This window comes from Dermacentor andersoni, chromosome 8 (genome assembly GCF_023375885.2).
Source record: "Dermacentor andersoni chromosome 8, qqDerAnde1_hic_scaffold, whole genome shotgun sequence".
Taxonomy (NCBI): domain Eukaryota; kingdom Metazoa; phylum Arthropoda; class Arachnida; order Ixodida; family Ixodidae; genus Dermacentor; species Dermacentor andersoni.
In genome coordinates, this window is record NC_092821.1 from 151,476,921 (window position 1) to 151,493,141 (window position 16,221).

At 45.7% G+C, this 16,221-nt stretch overlaps 1 protein-coding gene and 1 long non-coding RNA gene across 2 annotated transcripts in view; both read right to left on the reverse strand.

Moving 5' to 3' along the window:
- Window positions 1–16,221, reverse strand: part of sn (fascin domain-containing protein singed) — a 70,869-nt gene that overhangs the window by 47,091 nt on the left and 7,557 nt on the right. The gene's annotated exons all lie outside the window — the stretch shown is intronic.
- Window positions 1,082–7,247, reverse strand: LOC126525481 (uncharacterized). Its single transcript, XR_007598225.3, has 2 exons — window positions 7,161–7,247; window positions 1,082–1,328 (listed from the first exon to the last, which is right to left on the reverse strand). It is a non-coding gene; the product is annotated as an uncharacterized lncRNA (long non-coding RNA).

Sequence of the window (16,221 nt, forward strand, 5' to 3'; positions counted from 1 at the left end):
CCATGTGGTATATGCGCTGTGTATTATGACCCATTCGTCTGCAAAACTGGACTACTACTTTACGGAAATTTAATAAAGGGAAAATGAGACATCCACTGTTGTAGCAATTGCTACGATTGGGGGCGATGTCTCATATTCCCTTTATTAATTACTTCCCTCCACCTTGCGGGTTTCCGCAGAACTATTACGCCTATATTTTTACGGAAACTTGCGTGTTTATATGCTTGTACGCGTTTGTGCGTGTTGTGCTATCTTGTGCGGCTTATCCAACTATAGTGAACGCAACTTTGACAACTTTGGATGTGTTCGTGCTCTTTGACAGCAATCGACGGGTTCTGAAGGCCTGATGGTAACGACGGCGATGATTTGAGTTTCTTTCGCGATAGTGCCAAGTATGGCCACAGAGCGCCAGAATGCACTAACCTCTCCTGTATCGTTATGTTATTGACAAGAAAAAAGAAAATGGCACAGCCGCAAAAGCAAAGAAGGTGATGCCGAATTTGGTCACCGCTTGCGCAGTGCGCGTTCATCGCAGCTTATTCATGCATGCTCCCTCGGACCGGAAGTCCAGTCGTCTCTTTATTGCGAGAATTCCCTTCCCCCTGCACTGTAAAATAATTTACACCCCTAAGGGTTTTTTTGAGTGTCTATAACTAACCCCCTAGCACCCTAGAAAAAGCTGGGTTTTATAGGCAATTACACCCTTATGATGGTTATTCTATATTCCAATAACACCCTATCCCTTGAGGGTGTTTTCAACAACATATTACCCTTCGACCCATGGGGTGTAAGGGTGTGATCAGGAATATATTACCCCTTCACCTATCAGGTGTAATAAGCAATATAATAGCCCTTGCTATAAGGGTGTTGAAGTACGGCACGTTGAAGCGGGTACACATGCCCTTCATTGTATGTTTCGTAAGTCTACAGTCAGGCTAGCACACAAAAATATTATGTACGGTGTGCATACAATAGGTAATGTGTTTCCAAATGCATGGCATAGCAACTTTGAGAGAAAACACATAATCACGTGTGAGTGTTCTGCGTGAAATGGTCCAATTTACCACAGATACAGGAAGAGTGACTGCATGGAGGGTCATTTATTCTAGCCACGTGTACAATATTTATAGCTTGCACTACGCCTTGTATGTGGTGACAAGTCTTGTGGTCGTTCTACACTGAAGAACAGTCTTATTCAAACCAATGTTCCAGGGCACAGGCGAGGCTGGGGATGCCTTTGTGTAGCTCCATTCCAATGTCCTAAGGCGAGCCATCATAGATGAAGCCATTTCTTCATTGATCGCTGTAGCCATCTGCTTGTTTTCTACCTGCAAAATGATTTGTTGCAATTTAATGTCAGGAAAAGTAGACGAAACATGACAAACAGCGCTTCCCTGCATCATTCACTTTAATATTTCGAGATCACATGAAGACCAGGATAAAGAAAACAAGCACAGATAGTGCTTACTTCCAAAAGATCGTTATTTCGAAAGAATAAGGCATTTATTCTGCCACATCATGAATGTAGGAGAGACGGGCTACACAATTATATGAGGGCAATTCAGAAATTATTGCCTCCAAGCCCACTACTTTGCCAATATTACTGCAAACATTTTGAACTCTTTATCGTCGATGCACGTATGTTGATGCTATCGAATGTCGCCTCATCTTCTCGTTCCAGAGTAATCGAGCAATTCATGGCATCGAGTGGTGACGTCCAGTTGAAACAGCATGCTGTAATTGAATTTCTGACTGTGGAAGGTTGTGCGCATATCAACATTCATTGCCATCTGACTGCAGTTTATGGGGATGCCTGTGTTGACGTCAGCACTGTGCAGAGGTGGGCAAGGACTGTGAGAGACCAAAATCCTGCCGCATCAAATCTCCAGGATCAGCACCGAAATGGATGGCCCTAATGGCTTCTGATGAGGGTCATGAACATCAGGCAGATAAGTTGACTCGGGGCAATCGCAGGATCAAGCGACACCAGATTGCAACACTCACCATTTCCATTGGCTCAGTGAACCACATCATTAAAGACCTGCGTTACAAGAAAACTTGCGCTTGTTGGGTGCCACGGCAACTCGACTGACATGAAAAAGTTGAAGCATAGCCAACAAGTTCAAATCTTGTAACCCAGGAGGTTTTTAATTATGTGGTTCGCTGAACCAATAGAAATGGAGAGTGTTGTTGCAATCTGGTGTTGCTTAATCTTGCGATTGACTCGATCCAACTCGTACGTCTGCCTGATGTTGATGATCCTCATCAGAAACCGTTGTGGGCTGTCCAGTTAGGTGCTGATTCTGGAAGTTTGATGCGGCTGGATTTTGATGTTTCACAGTCCTTGCCCACCTCCGCACAATGCTGACTTCAACACAGGCATCCCCGTAAACTGCTTTCAGACGGCAATGAATGTTGAAGGGCGTAGAACCTTCCGCAGTGAAAAATTCAGTTGCAGCCCGCTGTTTCAAACGGACATCACCACTGGATGTCATGCATTGATCGATTACTTTGGAATGCGAAGAGATAAGAAGATGGGGCAAGTGACATTGTGTAGCTTAAACATCAGTGCATTAATGATAAAGAGCCAAAATATTTGCAGTACTACAGTTTGCAGTAGCGTGTTTGGAGGCATTACTTCCTTAACCGCCCTCATACTACAGCAATAACGCTGGGCAGTTTGTTTTCGTGTGTGACATCTGACCCAAAACTACCATTTAGAATGTGCACAAATAAAGATGCTCATGTTGAGCACAATAAATTGCTTACAAATATATCAATCCTTTCTTATGCAATAAGTTTACGATGAGAAGCCACATCATCTCACTGCAACTTTTCGCTACAAGCAAGTTATATTGAAAATAAGGTGCAGCCATATGCTTCGCTATGCATTGCAGGGTAACCATCAAGAGGTACTTTGACATTAATGCCTTGTTCCCAAAACCAATAGTTTAAATGCCAACCATTATTTCACAGGAGGTGGTGGCCACAAGGCAATACAATGACCTTACATTTATCGGTTAATTTAACACAAGGCATTGTTGTTTTGCCTGCCTCCTCAGGAATATACATTGTTAATAGGAGTAGAAATCAGCATTTTCACAGAAGCTTGCTCCTTTAACAAGAGGCACAAACGATGCTGTTCTACAGATTTTCCAGGCAAACAATGCAAGCATCACTATACTAAGCATCACTAAGCTGACCTTTATTTTTTTCTTAATCTATGACCTACACACTGCAGTGGCTGCTAACAAGCTCTCTCTCAGAACTATTTGGCATTTCTACTAGAAGCCCTACCTACACCTTTTAACATCATCTTAGACATCTCCACTAAGCAAGCACATAATCCTGCTGGTATTTTTATTACAGAGGTTTTCACTAAAGATCTTCGAAGCAAGAACTCTTTAGCATCTTATCATTTAGATGCTTTGAACTGGAACAACACAGTGAATGCATCATGCTTAACAGAAGTTTAGCTATTTTAATCAAAGCACAGTTAAAGCCTTTCATGTATGAAGTTTGTCACCTGCTTTCACTTAATCTTGCTGGTTATCTGATTGTGAGTTACACTAAGATCAAACATTCTAATGGCCAACATCTTTCATCTGTGAAGCGCAGAAAACTTTAGTGCACTTGTCAGTGTTGTTACGGCATTGTTAAATGTGATGATTAGGCTGCTGGCTGTTTAGCACTGTAGTAGCATTGTACAGCATAATCATTTTTAAGTTTTATGGAATTTTTAAAAATTTCCTGTGGCAGATGGCATAATTCTTGTCCTTGAGCTAGATTATTTGAAGAGGTGGACATCACTAGCATGAGAAATCGAAACACATGTTCGACTAATTAAAAAAATTCACTATTGACTTCGTAACTAATTATTTCACAGCGCATATTGCAATTTACTAATTGTAGCCAGTGAGCTTGGAAGACGTGTGCACTTGAACTTCTAGGATGACACCAGTTTAGGAATATTTCCCTAATAAAGAACACTACACAAGGATGTTCCAGTTACTTTTGTGCATCAGTGCATAAAATCATATTTTGTTAAAAAAAGTGGAACAACAGCGCATTTTTACAGCAAGTTTGATGGTGCATATCTCCAAACTGGCATCATTCTGGAAATCAATTCCAAGTGGATGCATCTTGTAATCTCACTGGCTATGATTCGTAAATTACAACATGTGCCTCATATATGTGGTGGCATTGGAAAACATTCCCAGAGTTCTACTAGGAAACATAAATACCCAAGAAAGTGTATGGGGAAACGGCGCCTGTAGTAGTTCAATTGGTAAAGCATCGCACGCGTAATGCAAAGACGTGGGTTCGTTCCCCACCTGTGGCAAGTTGTTTTTTCATCCACTTTCATTTTCATTAATTTATTATTTCTTTATTTCATTTATTAATCACAAGTAATTTACCCTAAGTTGTCCTTGGTGTTAGTGTTTGCTGGCTTCTTATGATAAGAATAATAAGCATCGGCCCCTCGGTTAAGCCACTTTCTTTTTGCTTATATGTGCCACGAAGTAATTAATTGAAAATATAATCGATTTTCGTTAATTAGTTGAACATGTGTTTCGATTTCTCGTGCAAGATATGTCTGCCTGTTTGAATATTCCTGCTCAAGGACTAGAATTATGCTATATGCAACAGGTTATATTTAAAAATTCCACAAAACTTAAAATCATCACCCTGTATAAAGACACTGAATTTTAAAACAAGCTTCAGTGAACCTTATTGAATCAGCAAATGGCCAATGTAGTTTAACTAGCCTGATTATCCTGGGAATCTCTTGTAGTTTATAAGCATAGAGCATTTCACTTACACATTTAGGAATGCGAAATTTTCTTGAAATCAGCCCTTTTTTTTTAACAGCTAGCATCCCTGCCAGTTTGGTTAGACATAATGTTGCATGACTTGAATAGCACTGCAAAATCAGATTTTCTTTCTGCTCCCAGTGTCTAGTGATGTATCTTTACCAGTGTCTTTAGCAGCTGAGATAACTAATGTTCATCAAGGTAAATATCAGAAAACATTGCGATAACTGCCAAGTAAATGCAATCGTGCGTCTTGTTTACAATACAGCATGTGCTCTACCTCCTGCCAGGTTTGTTCTCCATATCAGGCCAGCATGCAACTTGTACAAGAGGCACCTTTCGCATGCATGAAGATATTTTATGAGGTTATGGTGGTGTCAAAACATGACATCAACCATAATGCCTTAAACTATTATATGAAACACTTACTTGTACAAAGATAGAAAAGGCACCTGTATTGAATTTATCACATTCGGTTTACAGTACCATAGTAGAAATGACTCAACTAGTACAGGTACGCAAACGGGCTAGTAGGTATTGGTTGGTGACGTTCGACAATGTGAACTCGACAAAGGATGGAGAAAGAGGCGATAGCATTTGTCGCAATTTCTCGCCACTTTCGACGTCCTTTGTACAAGTCCACACTGTTGAACATCATGGGTCAACTAGCACAGCCTGAAAAAAATGTCATGAAAGAAAACTTCGCTCTCAACCTCGACAATTCTGCCTGTCAGGTATTATGGTTTCTTCAGAACTTATTTCTTTATACAAAGTCAGACCCATCAAGTAAAGCTTACTGAAAGAAATGAAGAACAACATCAACACCTCTCAAGGCACATGCATCAAAGGAGTTAGAGCATCATACACATTACCTTTAAGTGCAAAAGTATTCTTTTTATTAGGCAAACTGCATTTCTAGTTTCTTAAAGCCTATATATTTATTTGTCACAGCTATGGGAAAATCACAAGGTGGAAAAAGATGTGTTGGTGGAATTTCAACTTTTATGTATAACAACAAAAGGTAAAGCACAGGAAGTCTCACTGCTCCTCTGTCTAAATGACACTCAGTTTCATTTGTCATGTCCACTCTCATCCTGATGGCAGCAGAAACAGGAAGAGAGCAGCGTGGTTCAGAAAGCAGACGAAGGAGCTGATATCGTAGCTGACATAAAGAGTAAAGAGGGGATAGGAGCTGGTCAGGCCATGTAGTGCAGACTTGAGACATCATTAACTAGCGCGAAAAAGACAACGGACGACAGCTAGAAGCACACAGGACAGAGCTCTAGGCCTCAACTGGAATTTTGGCTACACAGAAACATAGGATTCAGGGGATGCGACCTCGACGGATGGAAGCAACATTCATCTTTCCCTTTCCCTGTCTGACAAAGGAAGTATCGGAGCAAATTGATGGATAGGTTCATTTCGAGATACGAACGCTCTTTTTGGTGAGAGCCAGGGAAGGGGTGCTTACACACCTATCACCCATCTTTTGATGCAAAGTGCTTCGAATATTTTCATGTTGACCTGCCTCTAGAGCTGCATGGGCAGATGAGCGCTTTGAAACTGCTCAGTGCATGAGCACCTACAGCAATGATTTGCCAGATGGCCACCAGCCACTGACAGCTGCCCTATCTTGGTTCCCCGAAGCAGTCTTTTAAACACCGGCCTGTTTGGCTCGAGGGAACATAGGGATGCTTTCAGTGCCATAGTGGCTGGTGGCCACCTGGCCAATTATCGCCATACGTGCTCGTGCACCGAGCAGTTTCAAAGCAATCCTGCACTCAGGCAGCTCCAGAAGCAGGTTCATAGGGAAATATACGAACCACTTTGCATCAAGAAAGTGGGGAGCAGGTGTGTGAGCAGCCGTCCATGGCTCTCACTAAGAGTGTTTGTATGTGAAATTAACCTATTCATCAATTTGTTCCGATAACTCCTGTGTTGTTTCCGTCGGTCGACATTCTGTGCATCCCATGTTTCTGTGCAGCAAAAATTTCAGTTGAAGTCTAGAGTTCTGTCTTATGTGCTTCTTGATGTTGTCGTCTTTTTCACGCTAGTTATTGATGTCTCAAGTCTGCAATGAGCACCAACTAGCCCAAGTGCCTTCGTCAGCCATGTAATGCATAGGGCAGATAACTGGTGGCACACTCGAGTTACAGAACGGATGCCAAGGGAAGAGAAGGGTAGTCAAGGACGGTAGAGAATTAGACTGTATGCTGAAGTCAGGAAATTTGCGGGCTTCACTTCGAATCAGCTAGCGCAAGACAGAGGTAATTGGAGCTCACTGGGAGAGGTTTTCATCCTCCAGTGGAAAAAATATGTAGGCCAATTGTGATGAAAAAAGTATACCTGTCGGCTCAGACATCTTCCCTGTCTTTTGAGCAATGTGTAGGCCCAAGACAATCAGCCGGTTCCCATGCAATTTCTTCATGCTGACTAACTGCATGGGCACAAGAAAACAACTCACCATTAATACCACCCGAGATTGACCACTTAATGAAAGAACCTCTCAAAACTGCAAATACAATTAAGCATTTACCAGCTTAATACACACATATATACAAGCCAAGAATAGTTACAATAACCATACGCTTTATAACTAGACATTAGAATAAGGTAGTGAAACGTACAATAGCTGTAGGATGTTCAGTGCAGTTCATTTCAGAAATACTGTCGACCACTGACAGTACGCCTTAGGTAGGGTTCAGTCGTACAACAAGAAAACAAATAGTAGTAGTAATAAGCATGCCTGCGTGAAACCAAGAAACGAGTTCAAGGTCGAGAAAAAAATTGATTAGGCTCGGTGTACTTATTTATACAAAAAGATAAATTCATAAACAAATAGCGCAACCACGCGTTCATCCGCAACGGCACGAGAGCTTCTAGAACAAACGAGTACAACTGAAAACGAAGGATAACCACATAGCCGGGATGGTTGTGGTTCTTTGGTATTAGTTCTAGCGATGAAAGCACTAGCATATTTAATACGGTTGTCACACTGCACACTTTTGGCCGCGATCGATCCTGAGTGGGATCGAATTTCTGGTCGCGTTTTGCTTCCTTCCTGAATCAGCGGACGGGAGCCAATCGCGGTCGAAAATTTCGATCCAGAACAGGCTCAATCGTGATCGAAAGCGGCCGTGTGACACCGGTATAAGTATGCGCCCATCTTTAGTAACAGATTACTAATTAGCCAAACCAAAGTATTATTTACCTGCCTGCGCCGAATACTGACGCGTAGCAGTACTTAATTCTCTACAACTCTATGTGCTGCCACAATTAGTTGAGGACACACGAACAATGAAACATCCGATATATTTTCATTTCTTTTTCACGTTCGGTGCCCGTATGCTCCGCCTGGAGTACACAAACTACACTCGCATCCAACACACCTTGTCCTGTCCTTTAAAGAAATTACGCTAAAATTACTACCGCAACGACGCACCACAAAAATGCGACGCTGAACGTGACTACGTACGTACGTACCCTTTATATGAGCAGTCCATGCGTCTTGCAAAAGGCCCTCGGTTTGAAGGCGGAGCGCTGTCACGATGAGTACTCTGGGCACGCCATTTCGTTTACGTAGTGGATGGACGATGTTGACGATGGATTCCGCCGAAAAAAAAAGTCCACTTCATCACTGTTCAGGCCGAATGGAAGATGTTTCTTGTTGGCCACGAATGACGGCCGTCGTAGGCATAGTAAACACTGTCACAAAGAAACACCGATGTCGTAGGTCGCTACTGCCTTTCTTTCTCACGCATAATCGCGTCGCCTTCAGTCCGGATGCTCGCTTCGCGTCAATGAGCACAAAAGTACACGAAAACAACGAGGTAGTGCAACCTAAACGTAGCGAAAAACAATCTAATTACTCACAACTTCAAGACTGTCACGGAGAACACGCACATGTGCACCCGGCGGCCCGCCGCGAGACGAAGCAGCGATCGCGGCGACACCCGTCGGTGGAAGTTGTTACAATTTCGGTTTCGTTTTCAAGGCATAAAAACATATATTCTTTTAAACTACGTATGTATATTACTTTCGAGGCTATTTATTTTACACTACCTCTAAGCAATTATTATTATTATTATTATTATTATCATCAAGACGGGCAGATCCCACGCACAGTGGGAATCGACATAAGCTCAGCTTGCTGGTCTATTTGCGTTCACTGAAGATATTTGGCGATGATGTTGACGGCCTACCACAGTCGTGATGTGATGTTGAATGTTATAATACATAAAGACGTGTTTGCTCGAGGCGCTGTTGCGCGCCATTTTTCGTAGCTTACGTGAAAGTTAACGCTCTAATTCCCTTACACGAGCGCATCGTATCGGGCATCGGGGCTGAAGGGTTGGTTTGCTGGACAGCCGTTTGCGTGTTGTCGTCTTGACGCTGCGGTGCTTTAGTGCGGCTTTGCGTCTCTGCATGCCCTGAGTCAGTGATCCACGTGCACAAAACTGCGCGGTGCTTACTTTTTAGAAATAGCAGAAACGTGCCCTTTCATACCTTGAAGTAAAATTACTGTTTTCCCGCAACTGTTGCCATGTTTAGTAGGAGCGTTCCTTTTATTGAGGAGACCCCAAACTAAGCGTGTTTTGTGTTTGTAGGGTGTGAGACCGGGCTAGTTGATATTCCATGCTGAAGTGACTAGCGCTGGAGTGGACACGGGGCACAGAAGGGCGACCACGGCGACAGCGCCCTTACCTTCTCCGGCGATCATCCCATGTATGCGAGCTGCCACGCGCGAAAAGTGGCTATTATTTACCCAGTTCGTCTGGGTGTTGGCTTTAAACATTCTCTTGTCTCGTCGTTAGTCTTCCAGATGGCATTGTGTCGATGACCAGGGTGTTTCAGTGGGCATTGTGACGGCCAAAGAGGTCCAGAGAGTATTGTAGCGATGCCCACGAAGTTCTCGCTAAAAGGGCTCGCACACGCCTTCCCTGAGTCCCTCTCATGTACATTATGCACGCTCTCAAACCACCCACCGACGCGGCTGGCAAGGCAGTGACAGCAGCAGCAGCAGAACTGGAAATTATAAGGGAGGAGGCATAGAAAGCTTCGCTTTAAAATCTGGCAGAACGCCTCTGTGCACACTCTAACCTGTCATCCAGAGCTCTGGTGTTTTGACAGAGTTCAATTTCATTCTACAAAGTATTTCTTTCCCGTATTCAGCATGCGCACCTGTCCTACCCGTCTCGCGAGGGGAGACAGGCGAGTCTCGCACAGGTCTCCATATGCCAAGACATCTCGAACGTACTTTGCAGGTGGGCAATCGCGCGCACACTTGAAAAATGCCTCGCCACTGTTCCGCGAACAAAGATGGGTCTGCTAATGCCCCGCCAATTTCTGGAATCTCATTCCATCTATAATGATTGGCTTAATGTCCTATCCATGCAGGCAATAATACTGTCTCCAATTTGGGAGAGGAAATATTTGAGTAAATAGCGCTGTTAGTCGGTGTGGTAAATACTGTATGCATCGCAAATTGTACGTTGGTTCTCTATACTTTCTCACATTTTCCTCCCTTTCTTTTTGAGCACTCCGTTCTGGCAGCTCTTTGTAAGCCAGTAGAACTTTCCTTTCCTATACAACTACAAACTTAATAGTTTCTTTTTGTACAGCCAGCTTCGTAAATTGACACAGACGCGAAGCCATGAGCGTTTTGCACGGCTCTTTCTGTAGAGGCTGCTTGATCAAAGCATTGTGGTGGGTGAGAAGGCTCAAGTTTGCCTACGAAGCTACCTTGTTTTTAAACGTCAGAAAAGCAGAACGAATTGGGGTTATTGATTCCGCGAAAGATTCTAAGGTGGGGTCAAATCTTCCCGAATCGGCGTATCTTTTGTCCGCGTATGGTTCGTCGCCCCCTTTTCTGCCTGTTTCGTTGTGCTTGAACGAAACCTAGACGACCGCAATGCTTTGGAGCAATTGTGGCGCGTCCAGCTGCATGCTGTCACGTGGCCTATTCATTTTGCTGGATTGCTGGCGTCCCAAAAGCGAGAGCTGCATTAGTTCTGCCTTGCTGAAAACGTTTTGAACATTTTTCTTTTTGGTTAAATATTCAATACTAGAAAAAGTATGTGCGCGCTTTTGGATTCCGCGGAATTTGTGCGTGACGACATATGAGAACTGTGTGCCACCTAGCCCGCTATGACATAATAGTAGGGCTTCAGCAACAGGTTTTTCGCAGAACATATTTAAAATGGCTCATCAAAACAGACAGTGAAACGGTGGGGAACCCTCTTCAGGAGTTTTGTCGGCATTGAAAGTCCGACATCTCTCGGGGGGAAGGGGTTGGGGTAGGGGAGGGCCCGCTTCTGGATCCGCCACTGGTTTGTAGTGCCGTGGGACACGCTGTCTCTTTGTACAACTGTACGTTTGTGAATGTAATAAAAATAAACAAAAACACCCTTGCACCCACCCCCAATATTCTTAGTCAGTGCACCCTTTTGGTGGGTAAAAGGGTGTTATGACATCTAGAACTGCCCTGCGCTTCGCAAGAAGTCATGATGATGGGATATTTCTAGAATGAAAACACCCTTCAAGGGTGTTATGATTCGCAATTCTCACCATCAAGGGTGTAAATTATTTTACTGTGTGTCGGACTGCGAAACGCCACATACAGGCGAGTCCGTTGATTTCCACGCAGCCGTGCTATGGAAGCATTGAATAGAGCTCGAACACGGCGCACGTGAAGTCGCGTGCAAGGCGTCTATATTATTCCAGCCGCCGGAATGACGCGTACAGACGCAAGCAACATACTGTACGCCACCGATGCCACGAAATCGTTTTTTTTTTCTGTTTTCTACGTGCACCTGTTCGATCAGCATAATGCAATGAGACAATTCCAAGTTGCGCTAGATCAAAACTTTCGTACTCTCGTGTACGCGCTACGCTCACGTTTCGTATACGCGCGTATCCTCGTTGTGCGACTGCGCTAGAAAAAAATTAAAAAAAAAAAAAAATATATATATATATATATATATATATATATATATATATATATATATATATATATATATATATATATATATATATATATATATATATATATATATATATATATATATATATATAACTATTCCCGTGGTCTCTAGACTTTTGCAAGCCATACTCGAAGCCCACTGTGTTGCTCGTACAACGGGTCCCAGACTTACGAGTAGGTGCACCAGTACACCCTTACAAAATGTTGTCATAAAGTTTATTTTGTGTTTTTATTAACTCTTCGTTGCTTTCGAGTGACCGTCTGGCGAAATCCAATTGAATGCCATGCACGATTTTTATAAGGGCGGTCGCACCCGTCATTGGTCGACGCCGAGTCTCGAAGTACGCTGCACAGATTTAGTGAAAGGGTGTAGGTAGACCACCACGAGCGAAGGCGAGGAAATAAAAAAAGGAAGATGGCGGCTTTTGCAGACGGGATGATTTGAAGCGGGTTCGTCGGCCGCGGGCAGCCCGGCTGTGCGAGCAGACGAAGCCGGCAGGCCGACGCGAAGGAAAGAAGTGGTGAAAAATAAACAAAAATGCGCACGCGAACTGGGCGGCGATCAGAAGGCCAGGGCAAGAAAGAGGCAAGAAGGGACCACGCAGACAGAGAAAAAAAAAAAAGAAAGCGGGGAGGAGGAGCGACTGCGAGAGAAAAAAAAATGAAGTTGTCTGGTGGCCCATTTTCGAGACAGAAGGAGTGAGACCAAGAAGGCGGCGTGTGTGCGTGTGTGTGTCCCACCGTGGCTCGAATTCCTCTCCGGCACGCGCTGGCATTCTCGGGAGAACCGTCACCACGGAGTTTCCTACTAAGACTACCAGAGGGAATGCTGGCGCCGCTATCGCTCGGCTCCGCGACGCTGAATTATGGAGCCGTCTGGTCTTCTTGCTTGTGCCTTCAGTCGTTCTTGTGGCTTTGTTTACTACGCTACACTGGTGTATTGGTCTAACTTTCGAAGGAATCATCTTTTTATTTATTATTTCGCGGTTTTACGTGGGAAAACCACTATCTGATAACGAAGCATGCCGTAGCGGGGGTCTCCGGAATGGCCCCCGAGGTGCTTTGACGCGCACCCAATGCACGGCACACGAGCGTTTTTGCATTCCGGCCCCATCGGAATGCGGCCGCCGGGATCTAACAAGCGATATCGTGCTCGGCAACGCCACGCCGTAGCCACTGAACTGTTACACCGGCGGATAAACAAAAACAATTTTTCTAAACGCAGGAGGTAATAAGACTGAGCACATGCATAATCACTGCGAATTGTCGCACTTATAACGCACTATTTTACCGAAAATGATCGGTATCCAAGGTCGCAAAGCCGTGCGAAGCCAGAAGGACGAAGTTTAAGCAAATCCATGCACTGTATAACCCATGCTGGCTGAATCGCCATGCTTGCAGCTGCAATACACACGCTATAGCACTGGAGTTCCCTCTAGTAACGATTCTACGAACTCTGTACGGCAGTAACCGGAAATACACCGCTGCAAGGTTTGTCTCCTATACGGGGAGCGTGCTCAAACCTGTCGGATGACAAACGGGAGCCTGAAACGAGCGATCGTCGACGAGAACTCGCCAATGGCGACGTGGGTATACACACACAAGGACCTCGCAGTACGCTGTGCGAGTGTGTTGGCGCGAAGCTTACAAACAAGTTTTATAGCGTTCGTCATCTTTTTTCTTTATCACTCCGGCGGGAAACGTGATACAAGAAAATGACATAACGACTGAAAGTATTATCAGGGTCCTTCGTGTTACGAATGATATCAACCTCCGAAAGAGCAAGAAACACGACGGCGCTGCGCGAATAACCTTTTCTAAGTAATTCCAGGAAGGCAGGCGTGCAACTAATGAATACACTCCCCACCCCCATGCGCGCGCGCACACACACACACACGTGCGCAGAAAATTAAACGCGAACTTGCACGCGCGCAATATTTGTAGAAAGCTGCCCAGGTTGGCTACACGAGACGACAGTAAACGTTGGAGTTCGGGTTTATTACTGGCACTCGCAGTACATGCCATGTGCGATCACCACACGCACTGGGCGCCTGTGAATAAGACAGGCAGGTGTCAGCCGCTTCCGATCGCAATTTTTTTTTTTGTCGAATTTCAAGCGCAGCTCCTAAAAAAATGTCGCGCCTCGCCCGAGTGTATTAGAGTATACGAGTTCATTCGAGAGAGCTGTCTCATCTCTATATAGTTAAGCACGCACTCTGAGCTCGAACACCACCGTGACGTCATCAGAAACCGCTTGTGTTTACCACCCTCGCAGCAAGACCGAAGTTCGCATACGTAAAACAGCTCGCTACACCAAACCGCACGACGGCGACGGTCGACGGCGCGATGTGCATCTGTTCGAGCATTAGCTCGAACAGATGCACCAGGCGAGCTCTTCTCGCCATCACAATCCGAAGGCTGGTGTTCTGCATGCGTCGCAAACGAGGCAAGCGGGAAAAAGTTGGCGCCTTCGACTCGGCTACGATCAGGTTTACAGTTGCACGGAAGCAGCAAGGTGAAGTTGCTGTAGCTCATTTCTCCAATTGCAACGCGCGAGAAAACTTCCCCTTCGAATCAAGGAGCGTTGTTGCGACTTTGTGCGAATTTAAACGGGGCGCTCGTGCGCGGCCTTAACGGCGATGCGGTTTCACGCGAGCACTATATATATATAGCTCTGTTCGGCCACAACACGTTCTTGTGTTACGTCGGCGTTGTAGTCGAAGGAAAATAACGTATGCTCTGCGCCAACAAATCGGCACGTTCACGCCTATGCGTGTCCACTAACTCAGCATTCCGTAGACTGCAATACGTTTACGGACAAGCTAAAACTCCAATGTAACCCGCTGTAAGAAATGGCCGCGCTATTGAAGCCTTCGAAATGCGAAACCGTGTTCAGTCTACTTCTTGAGCACGCATACGTATAGCGCACGAGGAAGAGCGTAACGAGGTGGCAACAAAAAGCGGAGCAAGCGCAGAAGGAGGGTACACCACGTCGCGACAGATACATGGGTCGGCAGAGAGCCCCGTCGAGAGCCGGGGTGTAGGGGAAGCGAGATAAAAAAACTCCGCCTCAGCGTGCTGCCCTGTCGTCCCACCGCAAGAGTAACGGGCAGGGAGTACGGCTATAATCCTCGGCCAACGGCGCTGCAGTCCACTTTCCCCTGGTCAGAGGTTCCTCGTGTACAGAGCTCGCGTCCAGCAGACGATACGTTCAATGCCAGACCAAAGGGCTCCGACGACCTTGACAGATCTTGTCACTTGTGGACTGCAGGAGCATGCCGTATAAACAAACTGCAGCGTCCGCAGAAGAGACCACTTTATGGTTTTTCGGGACGTTGCACGCTTTTAATGGGAGCGTGGCGCGCTCTCCGTGCGTGCGTGTCTCGCGATAAAGCGGAAGAGAGCAGTGGCGAGACCCCGAAATAGACCGATACCTCCTCCACAGGGTCAACTCCTGCGGGAGAAGCGCGAGGACGGCCGCTTCTGGCAGGGCGGCCGATGAACGAAAGTGGCCGACTTCCCGAACGTGCTGCGTAAGCAGGTCCGCTACCGTCGGATGCTGCTGCTTGGCTCTATACCTATATAACTCGATCGCACGACGAAAGAGGGAAAACAACTAGGCTGCAGCACTGGTAAATGCCCAAAGGACATCGCTCCGACGGGTGCGAAAGTGGAGGACCGCGTTTTTCCTGTTCTGTCCTTCCTCGTTTAACTACGACAGTGGTTAAAAGGACGAAACGGGGTTTGCCGTGTCCAACCGTTACTTCCGTTCCACCGTCATCGTTGTGTCATCGTAATCAGGCCACCTTATCAGCTTCTTGTCCCAAAATACTTTGTCCACGATTGTAGCCACTGCGCATCGAACTCGTACCGCGAGGCATCAGCGCGCTAGTTATGACCCTCGCTGGCAATGCCAACGTGGCGTATATTGGAAGCATGCGCTCAATGCGGCAGAGTAAACAAATTTGCTGAAAGACATGCGGCGAAGGTCGAGAAAGCGTTGAGACCTTGGTTCGGAGATATCAACTCTGGCTTAGGATGGACGTGCCTGCTCCGTGACCCCATCCCAAACAGAGACAGAGAGAGAGTTTTCTGCCGGCCAGCATTATAGTCGCATACGCTCTATTGTGAATGTTGGGGAGAAGGTGCTGAATAAAGAAACAGAGGGGACGAGAAAAGGGGGACTTGTTATTTACATGTATCCGTCTCTCTCGTCGTTTGTAAGGCGGACGTTAACTCGAGGCACGAACACGCGGGAGTGCCAGAGAGAACTTGGTAGTGCCGTATACGTGAACATGCGTTCACGAGCGCCCTTTCGGAGGGCACGCTCACTGCCGATCAGCAAGGCGGGCGCACGCGACTGGCTCCCACAGATTGTAGGTCAGGTGGACGCCCGCCGAGTGGCGCACCCGGCGAAATCGGGGC